This window comes from Mustela erminea, chromosome 2 (genome assembly GCF_009829155.1).
Source record: "Mustela erminea isolate mMusErm1 chromosome 2, mMusErm1.Pri, whole genome shotgun sequence".
In the NCBI taxonomy this organism is placed as follows: Eukaryota; Metazoa; Chordata; class Mammalia; order Carnivora; family Mustelidae; genus Mustela; species Mustela erminea.
Genome location: NC_045615.1, coordinates 60,744,863 through 60,760,361, shown reverse-complemented (window position 1 = coordinate 60,760,361; position 15,499 = coordinate 60,744,863).

Sequence of the window (15,499 nt, the reverse complement as noted above, 5' to 3'; positions counted from 1 at the left end):
CGTTTGTTTGTGGTATGTTTGTTTTTTAAAGATATTTATTTATTTATTCATCAGAGATGGAGAGAGAGAGAGGCAGAGGGAGAAGCAGGCTCCCCACGGGGTAGGGAACCCAGTGCAGAGCTCAGTCCCAGGACCGTGGGATTATGACCTGAATTGAAGGCAGCCACTTAACCCACTGAGCCACCCAGGCGCCCCTTGGTCTTATTAATTCAAAAAAGGGCCTGCAGTGAGCTTGCAATAACTGGGTGTGAGTGGTCACTATACAACATCACTCATTAGGGGCCTTAAAACACAACAGTAAAAAGAAATCCTTTCATTGAGAAGAACTTTAGGAGACGATGGCCTGAGGTAAGGGTTCGTTTTTAATGGCTTATGAGTTGAAGGCCTGGACAAGAGCTTAGAACAAACTGGAAAACTGATTCAGTTTATGGGGCTAGCCAAGAGACAATAACCTGCAAATTAAGGATGCTGACCAATGGAATGAAGTATATGCTTAACACCAATAATCAATATATAGTGCTATTTTAACCAGAAAGTACACATAGTGGAGATGAGAGTGGCTCCTCTATTTTATACATGTCTAATTAAAAAAAAAAAAATTGGCATTACGTTTTCTACAAGAAATTACAGATCCACAAAACTAAGTGAACCACAAGTAGGAAAATTACAATGAAAATCACACCAATGCATGTTATAGTCAAACTGATAAAACTAAGAAAAAGAAAAACATCTTAAAAGCATTCAGTACAAGTACACATTACACACAAGGCTATTATTGCATTTATTTTAAAGTTTTTTAATTGAAGCATAACACATGAATAGAAAAGTGCACAAATATAATTATTTAGCATGACTTTTACAAAGTGAAGATAACTATGTAATCAGCACCCACTTCATTAGCTTCAACACTGATTACCCCATATTTAATATACCACATTTAATGAATCTACCACATTTATCCATTCTGCTGTTGACAGCCAAGGGAGGTATTTTAATTTGGAGCTATTATAAGGACTGTTACTATGAACATTCTTGTGCACCTCTTCTGATGTACACATGTATGCATTTTTGTTGGGTTTTCTATTATACCTAATAACCCACTTGAAGAATTTTTGGCCCCTGAAACTTTGGACTTAGTGGTTTTGGAGGTCTTAGTACTGAAGAGAGGAATGTTTCCTAGGAAGTCTTCCTAGGGAAGTAGTTTCAGTGAATTATAAGTGGACACTGCTCAGTGGCAGGTATGGGATTTTTCTGTCACAAACCAACAAAGGGATCACTCTTCTGGCAAGGTGAGGGATCCCTTTTATCTTTTTTTTTTTTTAAGATTTATTTATTAGAGCAGGGGAAGAGGGAAAGGAAGAGAGAGAAGCCTAAGCAGACTCCACGCTTAGCATGGAGCCCAAATTGGGACTGATCCCACAATCCTGAGATCACAAACTGAGCCAGAACCAAGAGTCGGATGCTTAACTGACTGCAACAACCAGGTGCCATGGGATCCCTTTTATTTATTTATTTTTAAAGATTTTATTTATTTATTTGACAGAGAGATCACAAGTAGGCAGAGAGAAGGGGGAAAGCAGGCTTCCCACTGTACAGAGAGTCCAGCGTGGGGCTCAATCCCAGGTCCCTGAGATCATGACCTCAGCCAAAGGCAGAGGCTTAACCCACTGAGCCACCCAGGCACTCCATGGGATCCCTTTTAATGAGGAAATTGCACTGCTGCTATACGATGGAATAAATATGACTATATATGGAATGTAAGTGTATTCTCTGAAATGCTTACTTGTATTCTCTTAGCCAATAGTCCAATAAAAAACTAGAGTAGCCCAAAAAAGGACCTCCACTAGGACTCATAAGAATGAATGTTGGAGCACTCAACCTTGTAAAGAATCCTGTTCAGGGTGCATCTGGGTGGCTCAGTCTGTTAAGCATCTGACTCTTTGTTTCAGCTCAGGTCACAATATCAGGGTTGTGAGATTGAGTCCTGCCTCAGGCTCTATGCTCAGCATGGAGTTGGCTTAGGATACTCTATCCCCTTCTCCCTCTACTTCTCTCCCTACTCTCAATCTCTCTCTCTCTCTTTGCTCCTCTTCCCTTTTTTTTTTTTTTCTCTCCCTCTCTCAAATAAATAAAATCTTAAAAAAAAAAAATCAATTCCATTCAGGTGAGGTACAAGCAAAAAGTGAGAGAAACCAAGAATGGATGGTAAAAGAGAACAACTATTTTTATGAATCTATGCCTCATAACCAGCTTAAAAAGCAAGTTTTATAAGACTATTTTGGAACTTGTTTGTTTTCTCCTGTACTATATATGAAGACTTCTGGAGTGGCTAATGTTTATGGTTTCAGGACTGAATGACACCACCCCATGATGATTTTGTAGCTGATGGGAGGAAATTGTGTAGTGGAAGAGTGAGGTAAGCATATTTATTCCCTCTGGCTTCCTCCAGTAGAGGCTACCTGGAACTGGATGTATACCTTGACCTTAGGTCATTGCCTCTCTCAAACTAAACTCTTCCAATTCTCTCTTTCCTGGTTCTGATTAATTTTTTCCTCTTCTGTCTTTTAGAGCCCCCCTTGTAATTCTGTTATACCCTACACACACACATTTGTAACTAGTCGTTTTGTAGGTAAATCTTTAAATTATCCTAAGTGTATCATTTGTTTCCTGTTCGGATTCTTGGACACATGAACAGTTTGTTTTGTTTTGTTTTGTTTCCGTGCCCAACATAGGGCTTGAACTGACCCTGAGATCAAAGTCCCGTGCTCTACCAACTAAGCCGGCCAGGCATCCGTGAACTTTTTATCTCTTATATTGCTTCTTGCTTGAAATCTACTTGGATTTAACATAGTCACACCATCTTTGTTAGTTTTTGCATGATGTATCTATCTTTTTACTTTAAGTTTTTCTACATTCTATTACTTAAGATTTGTCTTTTGAAACAGATTAAAGGTGTACCTTTATAAATCCAAGACAGTCTGTGTCTTTGCATTGGGATAATCAGTTTCCATTTAATGTAATTATTGATATATTGGCTTTAAAGCTGCCATCCTGATGTTTTTGTCTCACCTGTTCTTCATTCCTTTTTTCTCTACTTTCTTGGGGATTGTTCAAGTTTTTTTTTTAATTGTTTTCTTTTGATTAGCTTTTTGGTTTTATGTTCTTTTAATATTCTTAATTCCTCTATTAATTAGGATGTACATCCTTGACTTTTAAAAGCCTAAGATATATTAGTACTTTATCCACTTCCTGAACAATGGGACCAGCTTGGACCACTTTAAGTTTGTTTACCTTCTCTTCTCAATTACTGTATTGTTGCATTTTTAAATCTGTAAGTTTTTAACATCACAATATATTAGCATTGTTTTGTAAAGTTACTATTTATTGAGATTTACCTATATATTTTTCCTTTTCATTGCTCATCTCTTCCATAATCTGAGAGCATCCATCTGAGATTATTTCTCTATGCCCAAGGTCCACTCTTTCTTGTAAGGCGAAATGCTGGTACAAATTGTTTCTGTTTGTTTGAAAATGTCTTTATTTTGCCTCAATATTTGAAAGTTATATTGTTTGAACATAAATTCTGAGTTGATATTTTCCTTTGGTACTCTAAAGATAGCATCATTTTGGTTGCAACCATTGGCCTTACTGTCATTCATCTGATAAAGTAATTTATCTTTTTCCTTTGGATGCTTAAAATTTCTCTTTGGTTTTCAGCAGTTTTACTATGATGTGCTTAGGTATGTTTTTCTTTGCCTTTTTCTTGCTTAATGTTTATAATGCTTCTTGAATCCAAGGCATGATGTCTTTTACTTAGTTTAGACATCTCTTCAGGTATGGTTTTGTTATAGTCTCTCATTCCTCTCCTTCTGGGCCTTAATTATAACTATATTAAAAAATTTTTTTTTAATTTTGTACCGGAAGTCTCTTCCACTGTTTAAAAATTTTTTGCCATTATTTTCATCCTTTGTCTCTAAATCTGAATATTTTCTTCTGAATTCTGTCCAGTTCCCTAATTTTGTCTTCAGCACTGTATAATTGGCTATTAAGTCCATCCACTCGGTTTTTAATTTGTTACAGTCTTTCAACAATAGGATTTCTATTTGTTTTTGTGTTCATTCTCTATACATATTCTTATTCTTATATTTTAAGTTCCTGAGCATTTTAAACAGCAATTCAAAGTCTTTGTTTCATAATCCCTGTGGGTTTTGTTTCTATGATCTGTGGCTTCTCTGGTTTTGTTGTACCTTCTCACATACCTGATTATTTTGTGTGTGTGCTGGGTATTATATATAAAATATTGCAGAAGTATTTTGAAGCTCTGGATAGCATTGCTTTCCTCTAGAGAGGATTTCTTTTACTTCCATTAGGCAACTCAGCTGGAGCTGTTAGCAGACTCAGATCACTATAGTCCAGTTAGGGCCAGAGATGATTCAGTCCCTGCCATTTCTGACCTATTTTCAGTTCACTTTGGCTGCTAGGGTACATCCCTCCAGGATCTCAACTGAAAGGCTGGGTGAGGTGTTTATCTCTTCCTTGGTGAGCCCTGAACTCCAGTTTTTCAACCTCCCTGCCCCCTTTCCTAGGCCTGTGAGCTAACAAAAATCTGTTTACCTTCTCAGTCGCTTTTGGAAGAGACCAATGCCTTAGCAGGATGGGGGGAACCCCAGATATTCAAGCATCTCTCCAACATATCTCCCTCTCCTAGATCTTGGCCCTGCAATCTTCACCAATTTGGCAGCTTTTCAGTGCCTCTAAAGAAATACAGTTTTCTTTTTCTTGGTCCACTTTTCTAGTTATTGTCAGCTAAAGCATGATCAAAACCCACCTAGTTCTTCATTACCAGAAGTGTAACTGCAGAGTACTTTTTTTTTTTAATATTTTTTAAGTAATCTCTATACCAAATATGGGGCTTGAACTCACAACCCCAAGATCAAGAGTTATATGCTCCACCAACTGAGCCAGCCACGCACCCTGAAGACTCATTTTTAATGTCAAAAATTTTTATTGGAGGCCCCTGTCCCCTCTCTTATCAAAACATACAAGGTAGTAATTGTACATGTTTCACATATAAACTATAAATAAATATGTAATAAACATAATAGTGTGTTATTTATTTATGTCCAGGTTCCTTGCAATAACTGTTACTCAGGGATTTGTAACTCAAGGAAGGGAAACACTACTGGAAGCAAAGGCAAAATCTCAGGAAAGTTACGATATATTTGAAAGATATTTTTAAAATTTACTTATTAGAGCACACGAGCTGGTGGAAGGGGGCAGTGGGGAAGGGAGACGCAGGCTCCCTGTTGAGTGAGAAGCCCAACAGGCTTGACCCCAGGACCTAGAAATAATACCTGAGCCAAGGGCAGACATTTAACTGACTGAGCCAGCCAGGTGTATTTGAAGGAACATGACGAGCCCAGCTTGATTAGAGATTTCATATACAAAAGCAGAGATCAAGTTCTGATTTGTATTCTCTATATAATAGGAAGCCATTGGAAATTTCCTCATTGTGGTTATCTTTTAATAAAAGCTGTGTTTACTCTGATAGTGACATGCAAAATAGACTGAAGAAGTAGGAATAGAGGCAGAGAAAACCATTGGGAATCTATAGTAATGGACCAAATATGAGTTGTTGATGACAGACGTCATAGTGTAATGAAAAGAATGTTGACACTAGAATCATAGGACTTGTAATTACTGGTCCTGTCAACTTGGGCAAGTCATTTAACCTGTCTGATTCTACTTATTTACATGCCCATCACCTTGGAGGCCTTTAATAGGAATGATGAAATGCTAATAACTTTTGCTTAACTCACAGAGTGGTTATACATATATAATGATAAGAATCTTTTTAAATGTATATTATAAAATTTAAGCTGTAATATGCAGTTGAAGATCCAAAGAAGAAAAATGGAGACTGGTAAGGAATGAGAGGGTGAAAGAAAAAAATGAATCCTGGTGACTAGAAAATAGAGTCACTTAAAACAGTCAGTCAGTAGAGGAACGGATTTGGGAGATCAGGACAAAGTTTAGGGAAAAAACAGTGACTTATTTCATTTTAATTGTGAAAATGGGGGCTCCTGGGTGGCTCAGTGGGTTAAAGCCTCTGCCTTCGGCTCAGGTCATAATCCCAGGGTCCTGGGATCAAGCCCCACATCGGGCTCTCTGCGCAGCATGCTTCCTCTTCTCTCTCTGCCTGCCTCTCTGCCTACTTGTGATCTCTGTCAAACAAATAAATAAAATCTTTTTTAAAAAATTGTGGAAGGGGGCGCCTGGGTGGCTCAGTGGGTTAAGCCGCTGCCTTCGGCTCAGGTCATGATCTCAGGGTCCTGGGATCGAGTCCCGCATCGGGCTCTCTGCTCAGCAGGGAGCCTGCTTCCTTCTCTCTCTCTCTCTGCCTGCCTCTCCATCTACTTGTGATTTCTCTCTGTCAAATAAATAAAATCTTAAAAAAAAAAAAAAAAATTGTGGAGGGCGCCTGGGTGGCTCAGTGGGTTAAGCCGCTGCCTTCGGCTCAGGTCATGATCTCAGGGTCCTGGGATCGAGTCCCGCATCGGGCTCTCTGCCCAGCAGGGAGCCTGTTTCCTCCTCTCTCTGCCTGCCTCTCTGCCTGCTTGTGATCTCTCTCTGTCAAATAAATAAATAAAATCTTTAAAAAAAAAAAATTGTGGAAATGTTCAGCTGGCAGTTCTGTTACATCTATTAGTTTTATATATTCTTAGATATTTTTATGTGAGATGATTCAATCTCCTTTATAAAATTAAAAGTTTTGAGAGAAAGAAGTTATCTCCTTGAGAATATGTTTCCTCCTCATTTTTAATTTAAAAAATAAAGCCTGTACCTGCTGATTTGATAAAAAGTTTCATCTGTTTTGTCCAGTTTATTAGTAAATGTGATTATATGGGCAAAGTGATTATATGGGCACTTCCTGGTTTAAGAATTATTTGTTCCTCTAATTTAATACCAAACTGATATTCTTCAATATGCATCACTCTAAAAGTTACCACAATTAGTACTTTAGGTTACTAGTACCCTACTAAAAATCAGGCGAACATTTTAATTTCTATTTGAATTTCATGTGAGATATAATAAATATCTTATTGAGAGTTATATGCATGATCAAGGCACCTGGTAGCTCAGTCAATTAAGCGTCCAACTCTTGGTTTCAGCTCACGTCAGACTCTGTGCTCGGGTTGGGGGGGGGTCTACTTGGGATTTCCTCTCTGACCCTCTCCTTCTGCCCCACCCCCACCCCCACCACACATGCTCACATGCTCAAATAAATCTTGGAAAAAAGGGAAAAAGAAAGTCATGTGCATGGTATATTTGTTTTATATTTTAAATGTATATGCCTTTAATTTAGACCATGAACTTTAAGATGTTTTCTTTTCCTTTTTATTTTTTTATTTTTTTTTAAGATTTTGTTTATTTATTTGACAGACAGAGATCACAAGTAGGCAGAGAGGCAGGCAGAGAGAGAGGAGGAAGCAGGCTCCCCGCGGAGCAGAAAGCCTGATATGGGGCTCAATCCCAGGACCCTGGGGTCATGACCTGAGCCGAAGGCAGAGGCTTTTAACCCACTGAGCCACCCAGGCACCCAGTTTCCCCTACTCTTAACATAAATAGAAATTTGGTTATACAGAGCTCTTTGCCTTTTTTTTTTTTTTTTTTTTGCCCATTACAATTTTCAATATTTAACAGCCCTTCTAGTTCTACTTAAAATAAAATATTCTGTATTTTTTACATGGGACCACAGAAATAATGTACTGCATTCTCCCTTATCCTGTAGACTTTGGCATTCTCAACCTCAGGGTACTTGGAAGTAAGAAAAAAAAGCAGCAGGGAAAATGGGTTTTGTAAGCTTTATTCTGCAACAAAAATATTGATCTGTTCTTGAGGAATTAAGTGTTTGACAAAAGTGAGTTCTCCATGTGACTAAAGCTTCAGTTATTCATCATGGACAGTATGTCAGTGCAGTCTGAAGGTCCTTGCCATTATTGGTGAGCTGATAAATGTTTGACAACTAGCTCATGGCTGGGGGCAGTGGGGGGGGTGATCATGTACAAATTTCAGGGGGTAAATAATCCTGCTTTGGCTCATTTCAAGCTACCACAGGACATCATGGAACACAGAACTGGAAGGAGATGTATAATTATAAAATGTTATTTCTACAATATGGATATGATAACCACAAAAACATGGAAAATAGTAAAAATAGAGTGAATTTTGAGTATTACTAAATCTTATATATTGGATGTTAACATAATTGTCAGGTTATATAATTAATTTTTAATAATGGCTGTGTTTAACAGTCTGTAAATTTTTTTTTTAATTTTCAAATTGGTACTCATAACATAAGCCAGCTCTAGCAAACTACTGCCTGCACACTTAGTTTTGCAAGTGACTTAGGTACTAGCCAATATGAATTGAATCCTTCATGCCTTTTTCATATTCCTCCATGTTTTCCTTGTTATGACTTTACTTTTTAAAAATCTTCTAAGGCTACTGTAAATGTTCCATTTGTGTCATCTGTAAATAAATACAAACAAAAGGAATTTGATAAGCAGTGGGAAAAATATAGAGACCTTTCTTCAAGGAAGATATATAGATGGCAAAGCAGTACATAAAAACATGTCGAACAAAAAAAAAAAAACATGTCGAACATCTTTAGTCACTAGGTAAATGCAAATTAAAATGACAATGAGATATACCACTACATACCTATTAGAATGGCTGATTGAAGATACTAGTCATAACAAGTCAGGAGGAACTGAAATTCTCATACACAGCTGGGGAGAATGTAAAATGGTACAACCACTTGGAAAACAGCTTGGCAATTTCTTGAAATATTAAACATATACCTATCAAATGTCAGCTATTCCACTGCTAGCTATTTACCTAAAAGAAATAAAAACCTATGTCCATACAAACACTTGTGGAAGAATATTTGTTATAGGAATGCTCAGGTGGCTCAATCAGTTGGGCATCTACCGTCGGCTCAGGTAATGATCTCAGGGTCCTGGGACTGAGCCCGAGTCAGGCTTCCCGCTCAGCAGGAAGTGTGCTTCTCTCTCTTCCTCTGCCACTCCCTGTACTTGTGCTCTCTCACTCTCTTTCAAATAAATAAATAGGGCCTTTTAAAAAAAATAGTATTTGTTATAGACAAAAACTGGAAACAACCAGAATGTCTACTGATGGGTAAATGGATATGGAAATTGTGGCATACCCATACAAAGGATACTACTCAACAATAAAAAAAAAAAAAAATTAATGAACTATTGAGTTGCACGACATAGGTAAATCTCAAAATAATTACGCTGAGTAAAAAAAGTCACAGAGGGCATACAGTTTTACTTATTTAAAATTGTAGAGAATGCAAACTAGGCCAGAAAACGGATCAATGTCTTCCTATGGATACGGGAGAGAGGGGTTAGCAGAACAACAGGGTTTACAAAGGAGTACGCAGACACTTGTAGTGATGCATATGTTTATCATATGATGATTGTTTTGATGGGTATATACATATGTCAGATTACCAAACTGTACACTTTAAGTAAATGCAATGTATGTTAATTGCACTATATTAATGCTATGAAAAATTTAAAACTGGTCTCAGGGCGCCTGGGTGGCTCAGTCGTTAAGCATCTGCCTTCAGCCCAGGTCATGAGGACAGCCAGGTCCTAGAATCGAGTCCCACATCCAGCTCCCTGCTCGGTGGAAAGCCTGCTTCTCCCTCTCCCACTCCCCCTGCTTCTGTTCCCGCTCTCCCTGTGTCTCTCTCTGTCAAATAAAGATTTATTTGAGAGAGAGTGCATGTGCATAATATATTTCATGTTATTTGTTCCTCACAGAACTATTATAATGAGGCTTTGGTATTAATATTTGACCACTGGTTTTTCAGACTGTGTTCAGTGAATACTAGGGATACTCACAGAACCATCTAAGGTATCCTTAGTGGGTATGGGATTGGAGATAGAGGGAAAGTGATAAAGATTCTGAATGGGCAAGGCTTCAGCCTCCAACTCAGGCAGCTTGTTTTGTAGACTTAAGGACTCTTGGGAAAGAAGTGTGAAAATCATCTAAGTTTTCCAAAAGCCACACTCAAAGGCTAATACATAGTAGTTGCTGAATAAATATCTGAATGGATTTTGATTAAATTTAAAATGCCACTTTTACTTCTTTCTGTACTCTTCACGTGGCACATAAACTTTTATTCTGCCATTTGAGTTTCTTGAGATGGGAGTATTAATTTTTGAGAAGAGCTGTTGATTTTATACTACAGAAGGTAACAACTGCAAGGAAGACAAAGAGTAGAAGGATCCTGAGCTCACCTCCCCCAAGGGATACACCAAGGCTGCAACTACTTTTAATGCAAGTCACTCTGAGAACAACCTGAAGACTAGCAGAACAGCTTTTCCACAGCTAGAGATATAAAGAAAAAGCCACATTCAGAAGGGTAGAAGGGGCAGAGACTCAGGAATCAAAACCCTGGCCCAGCAACCCACAAGCAGGATAGATACCACAGGAATGGAGGTCCTCTCCAAGGAGGGAGGGGAATCAAGCCCTACATCGGTACCTCTGGATCTGGGGACCTGCACAAAGAAAATAAACCCCCATAAAATCTGCCTCTGAAAATTAGCAGGGCTTATCTTAATGCCAAGAGAGCCAGAAGGCTGTAAGAAACCAAGACTACTCAGAGGGTCAGAGCACTGTATCACTTGGTCTGAGATCCAACATAGAGGCAAGCTGTTTGAAAAGCAAATGGTTATACATGGGTTTATATGTGAAGGAAATTTACTGATTTTAGGGTGTATGCTAAAGGGTCAGGGAAATGCTGGTGGGCACCATTTTTCCTGCCGCCTTTTAGCTTAGCTGGCCAGATGCTTGTGGGAGCCAGTTCTGACACTCTCCATCTGTCCTGATAATACCACTTTCTCTATGCCAGCGTTCCCCTGCAGACCTGCCCATCCCAATCGGCACCACAACTGGCAAACACTATTCTGTTCTGAAGATTTTACTGGGGTAATCTCTACACTCTAGATCAAGACTCACATGCTCCACTGTCTGAGCCAGCCAGGCACCCCAGCAGCCTCAGTTTTGAACAATGTTTCCCCAAAGCAACTTTCATCCCACCACACATGGTGGGCAGCCCCAGCCCAGGCCAGTACACCTCCAGAGCAACTCTTGCCCCAGGAAGTGGGTGTGCTAGCCTCACCCATTAGCCTGCCCCAGCAGTTGTGGCTAAAACTTAGCCAGCTACGCTGGGAGCTAACCCCATCCACCAGTACACCCACGACAGCCAGATCTCTTAGCTAGCTGCACAGGGGTCCAGCCCTGCCCACCAGTATGCCCACAGTAATCACGGCTAATCACTGCAACCAGCTATGCTAGAGGCCAGATCTGCCCACAATAGGAAGGTTGCAGGCAGGCAGGGGATATCGTTAGGAGTACTTGGTTCTGGTGACACAGAGGACTGTGTGACTTGGCCCCAAGGGACACCTTCTACATAAGGCCATTACTTTCAACATCAGGAGACATAGCTGACCTACTTAATATAGAGAAACAACACAGAGTCAGGAGACAGAAGAATATATTCCAAACAAAAGAACAAGACAAAACCTCAGAAAGAAAACTATGAAAGAGATAAGGAATCTATCTGATATAGAATACAAGGTAACAGTCATTAAGATGTTAATCAGATTTGAGAGAAGCATACAAGCTCAGTGAGAACTTAGACAGAAAATATAAAAATCGGAGCTGAAGAATACAATAGCTGAGGGATGCCTGGATGGCTCAGTGGTTAAGCTCCTGCCTTTGGCTGGGGTCTTGATTATGGGGTCCTGGGATGGAGCCCCACATCAGGCTCCCTGCTCTGCGGGAAGCCTGCTTCTTCCTCTCCCACTCCCCCACTTGTGTTCTGTCCCTCACTGTGTCCCTCTTTGTCAAATAAATAAAATCTTAAAAAAAAAAAGTACAATACATGAAATGAAAAATACACTAGAGAAAATCAACAGCAGATTAGAGAATGCAGAAGAATGGAGCAGTGATCTGGAAGACAGAGTAATGGAAAGCAGCCAAGCCATACATAAAAACAAATTTTAAAAAATTGATAAAGATAGGTCAAGGGACTTCTGGGACAACATCAAGCATACTAACATTCATAGTATAGGAGTCCCAGGAGAAGAGAAAACGGCAGAAAACTTATTGGGGAAAATAGCTGAAAACCTCCATAAGTTTAAGAGGATGAAAACAGACATCCTGGTCTAGGCTACACAGAGAACCCCAAATAAGGGAGCCCAAGGCAGTCCACCAAGATACATAGTAATTTAAATGTCCAAAATTAAGGATAAAGAGAGAATCTTTAAAGCTGCAAGAGAGGGGCACCTGGGTGGCTCAGAAGCCTCTGCCTTCAGCTCAGGTCATGATCCCAGGGCCCTGGGACTCAGCCCTGCATCAGACTCTCTGCTCTGTGGGGAACCTGCTTCCCTCTTTCTGCCTGCCCTCTCTGCCTACTTGTGATCCCTGTCTGTCAAATAAATAAAATCTTTAAAAAAAAAAAAAAAAGGCGGCAAAAAAGCCAGTAGTTACATACAAGGGAAATCCCATAAGGCTATCACCTAAATTTGTCAGCAAAATGTTTACAAGCCAGAAGGGAGTGACATGATATATGCATGATAAGTGCTCAAAGGAAAATAGCCAAGAATACTGGACAAGGTTATCATTCAGAATTGAAGGCGAGTTGGTTTCCCAGATAGACAAAAGTTAAAGTTAAGCACCACTAAACTAGCCTTACAAGAAATATTAAAGGGAATTCCATAAGCAAAAATGGAAAGGCCATAATTAGAAGAAAGCTATAAAGGAAAAAATTCCACTTGTAAAACCAAACACATACTAATGGTAGTAGATCAATTACTTATAAAGAAAGAGCTGGCTATTTGAAAAAATAAAATTGATAAACCTTTAGCCCAGACTCATCAAGAAAAAAAGACAAAGAACTGAGCTTGGATGACTCAGTTGGTTAAGCGTCCAACTCTTGATTTTGGCCCAGGTCACAATCTCAGTGTTGTGAGATGGAGCTCCACATCAGGCTCTGTGCTGGGTGTGGAGCCTGCTTAAGATTCTCTCTCTCCCTTTTCCTCTAAAAAAATAATATGAGAAACAAAGGAGGAGATGTTACAAGTGACACCACAGAAATACAAAGGATTATGAGACTACTATGAAATATTACATGCCAACAAACTGGACAACCTGGAAGAAATAGATAAATTCCTAAAAACATACAATCTCTGGAGACTGAATCAGGAAGAATTAGATCTGAACAGATGGATTTACTAGTAACAAAATGGAATCTGTAATCAAAAACTCCCAACAAACAGAAAGTACAGGACCAGACACCTTTATAGGTGAATTCTACCAAACGTTTAAAGAGCTGATACCTATCCTCAAACTATTGCAAACAAAAAATGGGGTAGGGATGCTTCCAAATTTATTCTGTGAAGCCAGGAAGGATTATCTGATATCAAAACCAAAAATACTACAAAGAAAAATTACAGATCAATATCCTTAATGAACATAGATGCAAAAATCCTCAACAAAATTCAGCAAACCAAATTTAACAATATGTTAAAAGGATCATTCAACACCTTCAAATAAACCAATATGATAGACCACATTAACAAAATGAAGGATTAAAAATCATATGATCACCTCCAAAAGTGCAGAAAAAGCCCTGGACAAAACTCAACATCTGTTCCTTATAAAACCTCTCTGCAAAGTGAGTTTAGAAAGAATGTACTCCAACATAATAAAGGCCATATAGGACAAATCCATAGCTAACATCATAATCAGTAGTGAAAAGCTTAAAGCATTCCTCTAAAATCAGGAACAAGACAGGGATGACTACTCTCACCACATTTATTCAACACAATAGTAGAAGTCTTAGCCACAGCCATCAGACAAGAAAAAGAACAGACATCCCAAGTGGTAAGGAAGAAGTAAAACTTTCACTATTTGCAGATGACATGATACCATAGATGGGAAACCCTAAAGACTACACCAAAAAACTATTAGAACTAATGAATGGATTCAGTAAATTTGCTAAATACAGAACCAATATACAGAAATCTGTTTCATTTCTATACACTAAGAACAAAGTACAAGAAATAGAAATTAAGAAAACAATCCCATTGACAACTGCATCAAAAAAGAATTACCTAGGAGGGCACCTGGGTGGCTCAGTGGCTTAAGACTCTGCCTTCAGCTCAGGTCATCATCTCAGGGTCCTGGGATCAAGCCCTGCATCGGGCTCCCTGCTTAGGAGGGGGTCAGCTTCCCCCTCCCCCTCTGCGTGCCTCTTTGTCTACTTGTGATCTCTATCAAATAAATAAAATCTTCAAAAAAAATCTTGCTATCATGATCAAGCTCTGCATTTTTTCACTTTCCATTCACTCCCTAACATGCTTAAATTTAAATTCTGTCGGGATGCCTGGGTGGCTCGGTCGGTTGGGTCACTGCCTTTGGCTTGGGTCATGGTCCCGGAGTCCTGGGATCGAGTCCCGCACTGGGCTCCTTCGGCCGGGAGCCTGCTTCTCTCTCTGCCTCTGCCTGCCACACTGCCTGCTTGTGCTCTCTGAAAAATAAATAAAATCTTTAAAAAAATTTTTGTAATTCTGTCGACACTACCTCAATAAAATTCTGAGTCATCAGGGACAAAATTTAGTTGACAAGTTTCTAATCTTTAGTATATTTAATCCCAGTTCCTGGAACCTGTGAATATGTTATGTTACATAGCAAGGGGGAATTAAGATTGTAGATGGAATTAAGGCAGCTAATTATCTGGCCTTCACATGGGTAGATTTTCCTGGATTATCACAAAGATCCTTATAGGAAAGGAGGCAGGCAAGTGTGTCAGAGTGACCTGATGGGAGAAAGACTCAACTGGACATTTCTGGCTTTGAAGATGGAAGGGGATCATAAGCCATGGTGTTAGCAGCCTCTAAAAACTGGAAAGGGCAAGAAAAGAGACTGAACCAACAGAAAGGAACAAATCTTATACCTTGATTTTTAGACAAGTAGAACCCATTTCAGACTTCCAACCTCCAATATCGTAGTTATCCAACCTCCAGATATCTTAGTTATCTAAGATAACTGTTGTTTTAAGCCGTTGAATTTATACTAATTTGTTACATCAAGAGTATGACAATAGCCATTTCTAATTTTCCTTTAAAGTATAGTTGAATCTTTTGATTTTTTTCCTATTGAGTCTGATCTGTTGAGTGGAGGCGTGGAAATAAGAAGGAAACCAGGATCAAATGAGAGTTCCATTAACTATGTCACAGCAACTATTCTCTTGCTGACCTTATACTCTGATATAAATACTAACATCCTACTATCAGAAATTAAAACCCTAATGAAAACTTAACAGGTACATACTTGCTTTAGGAACAAAAGTGTAAGGAAAAAAAGAATTGTATTCTTCTTTTGTATTCTGTGAGAT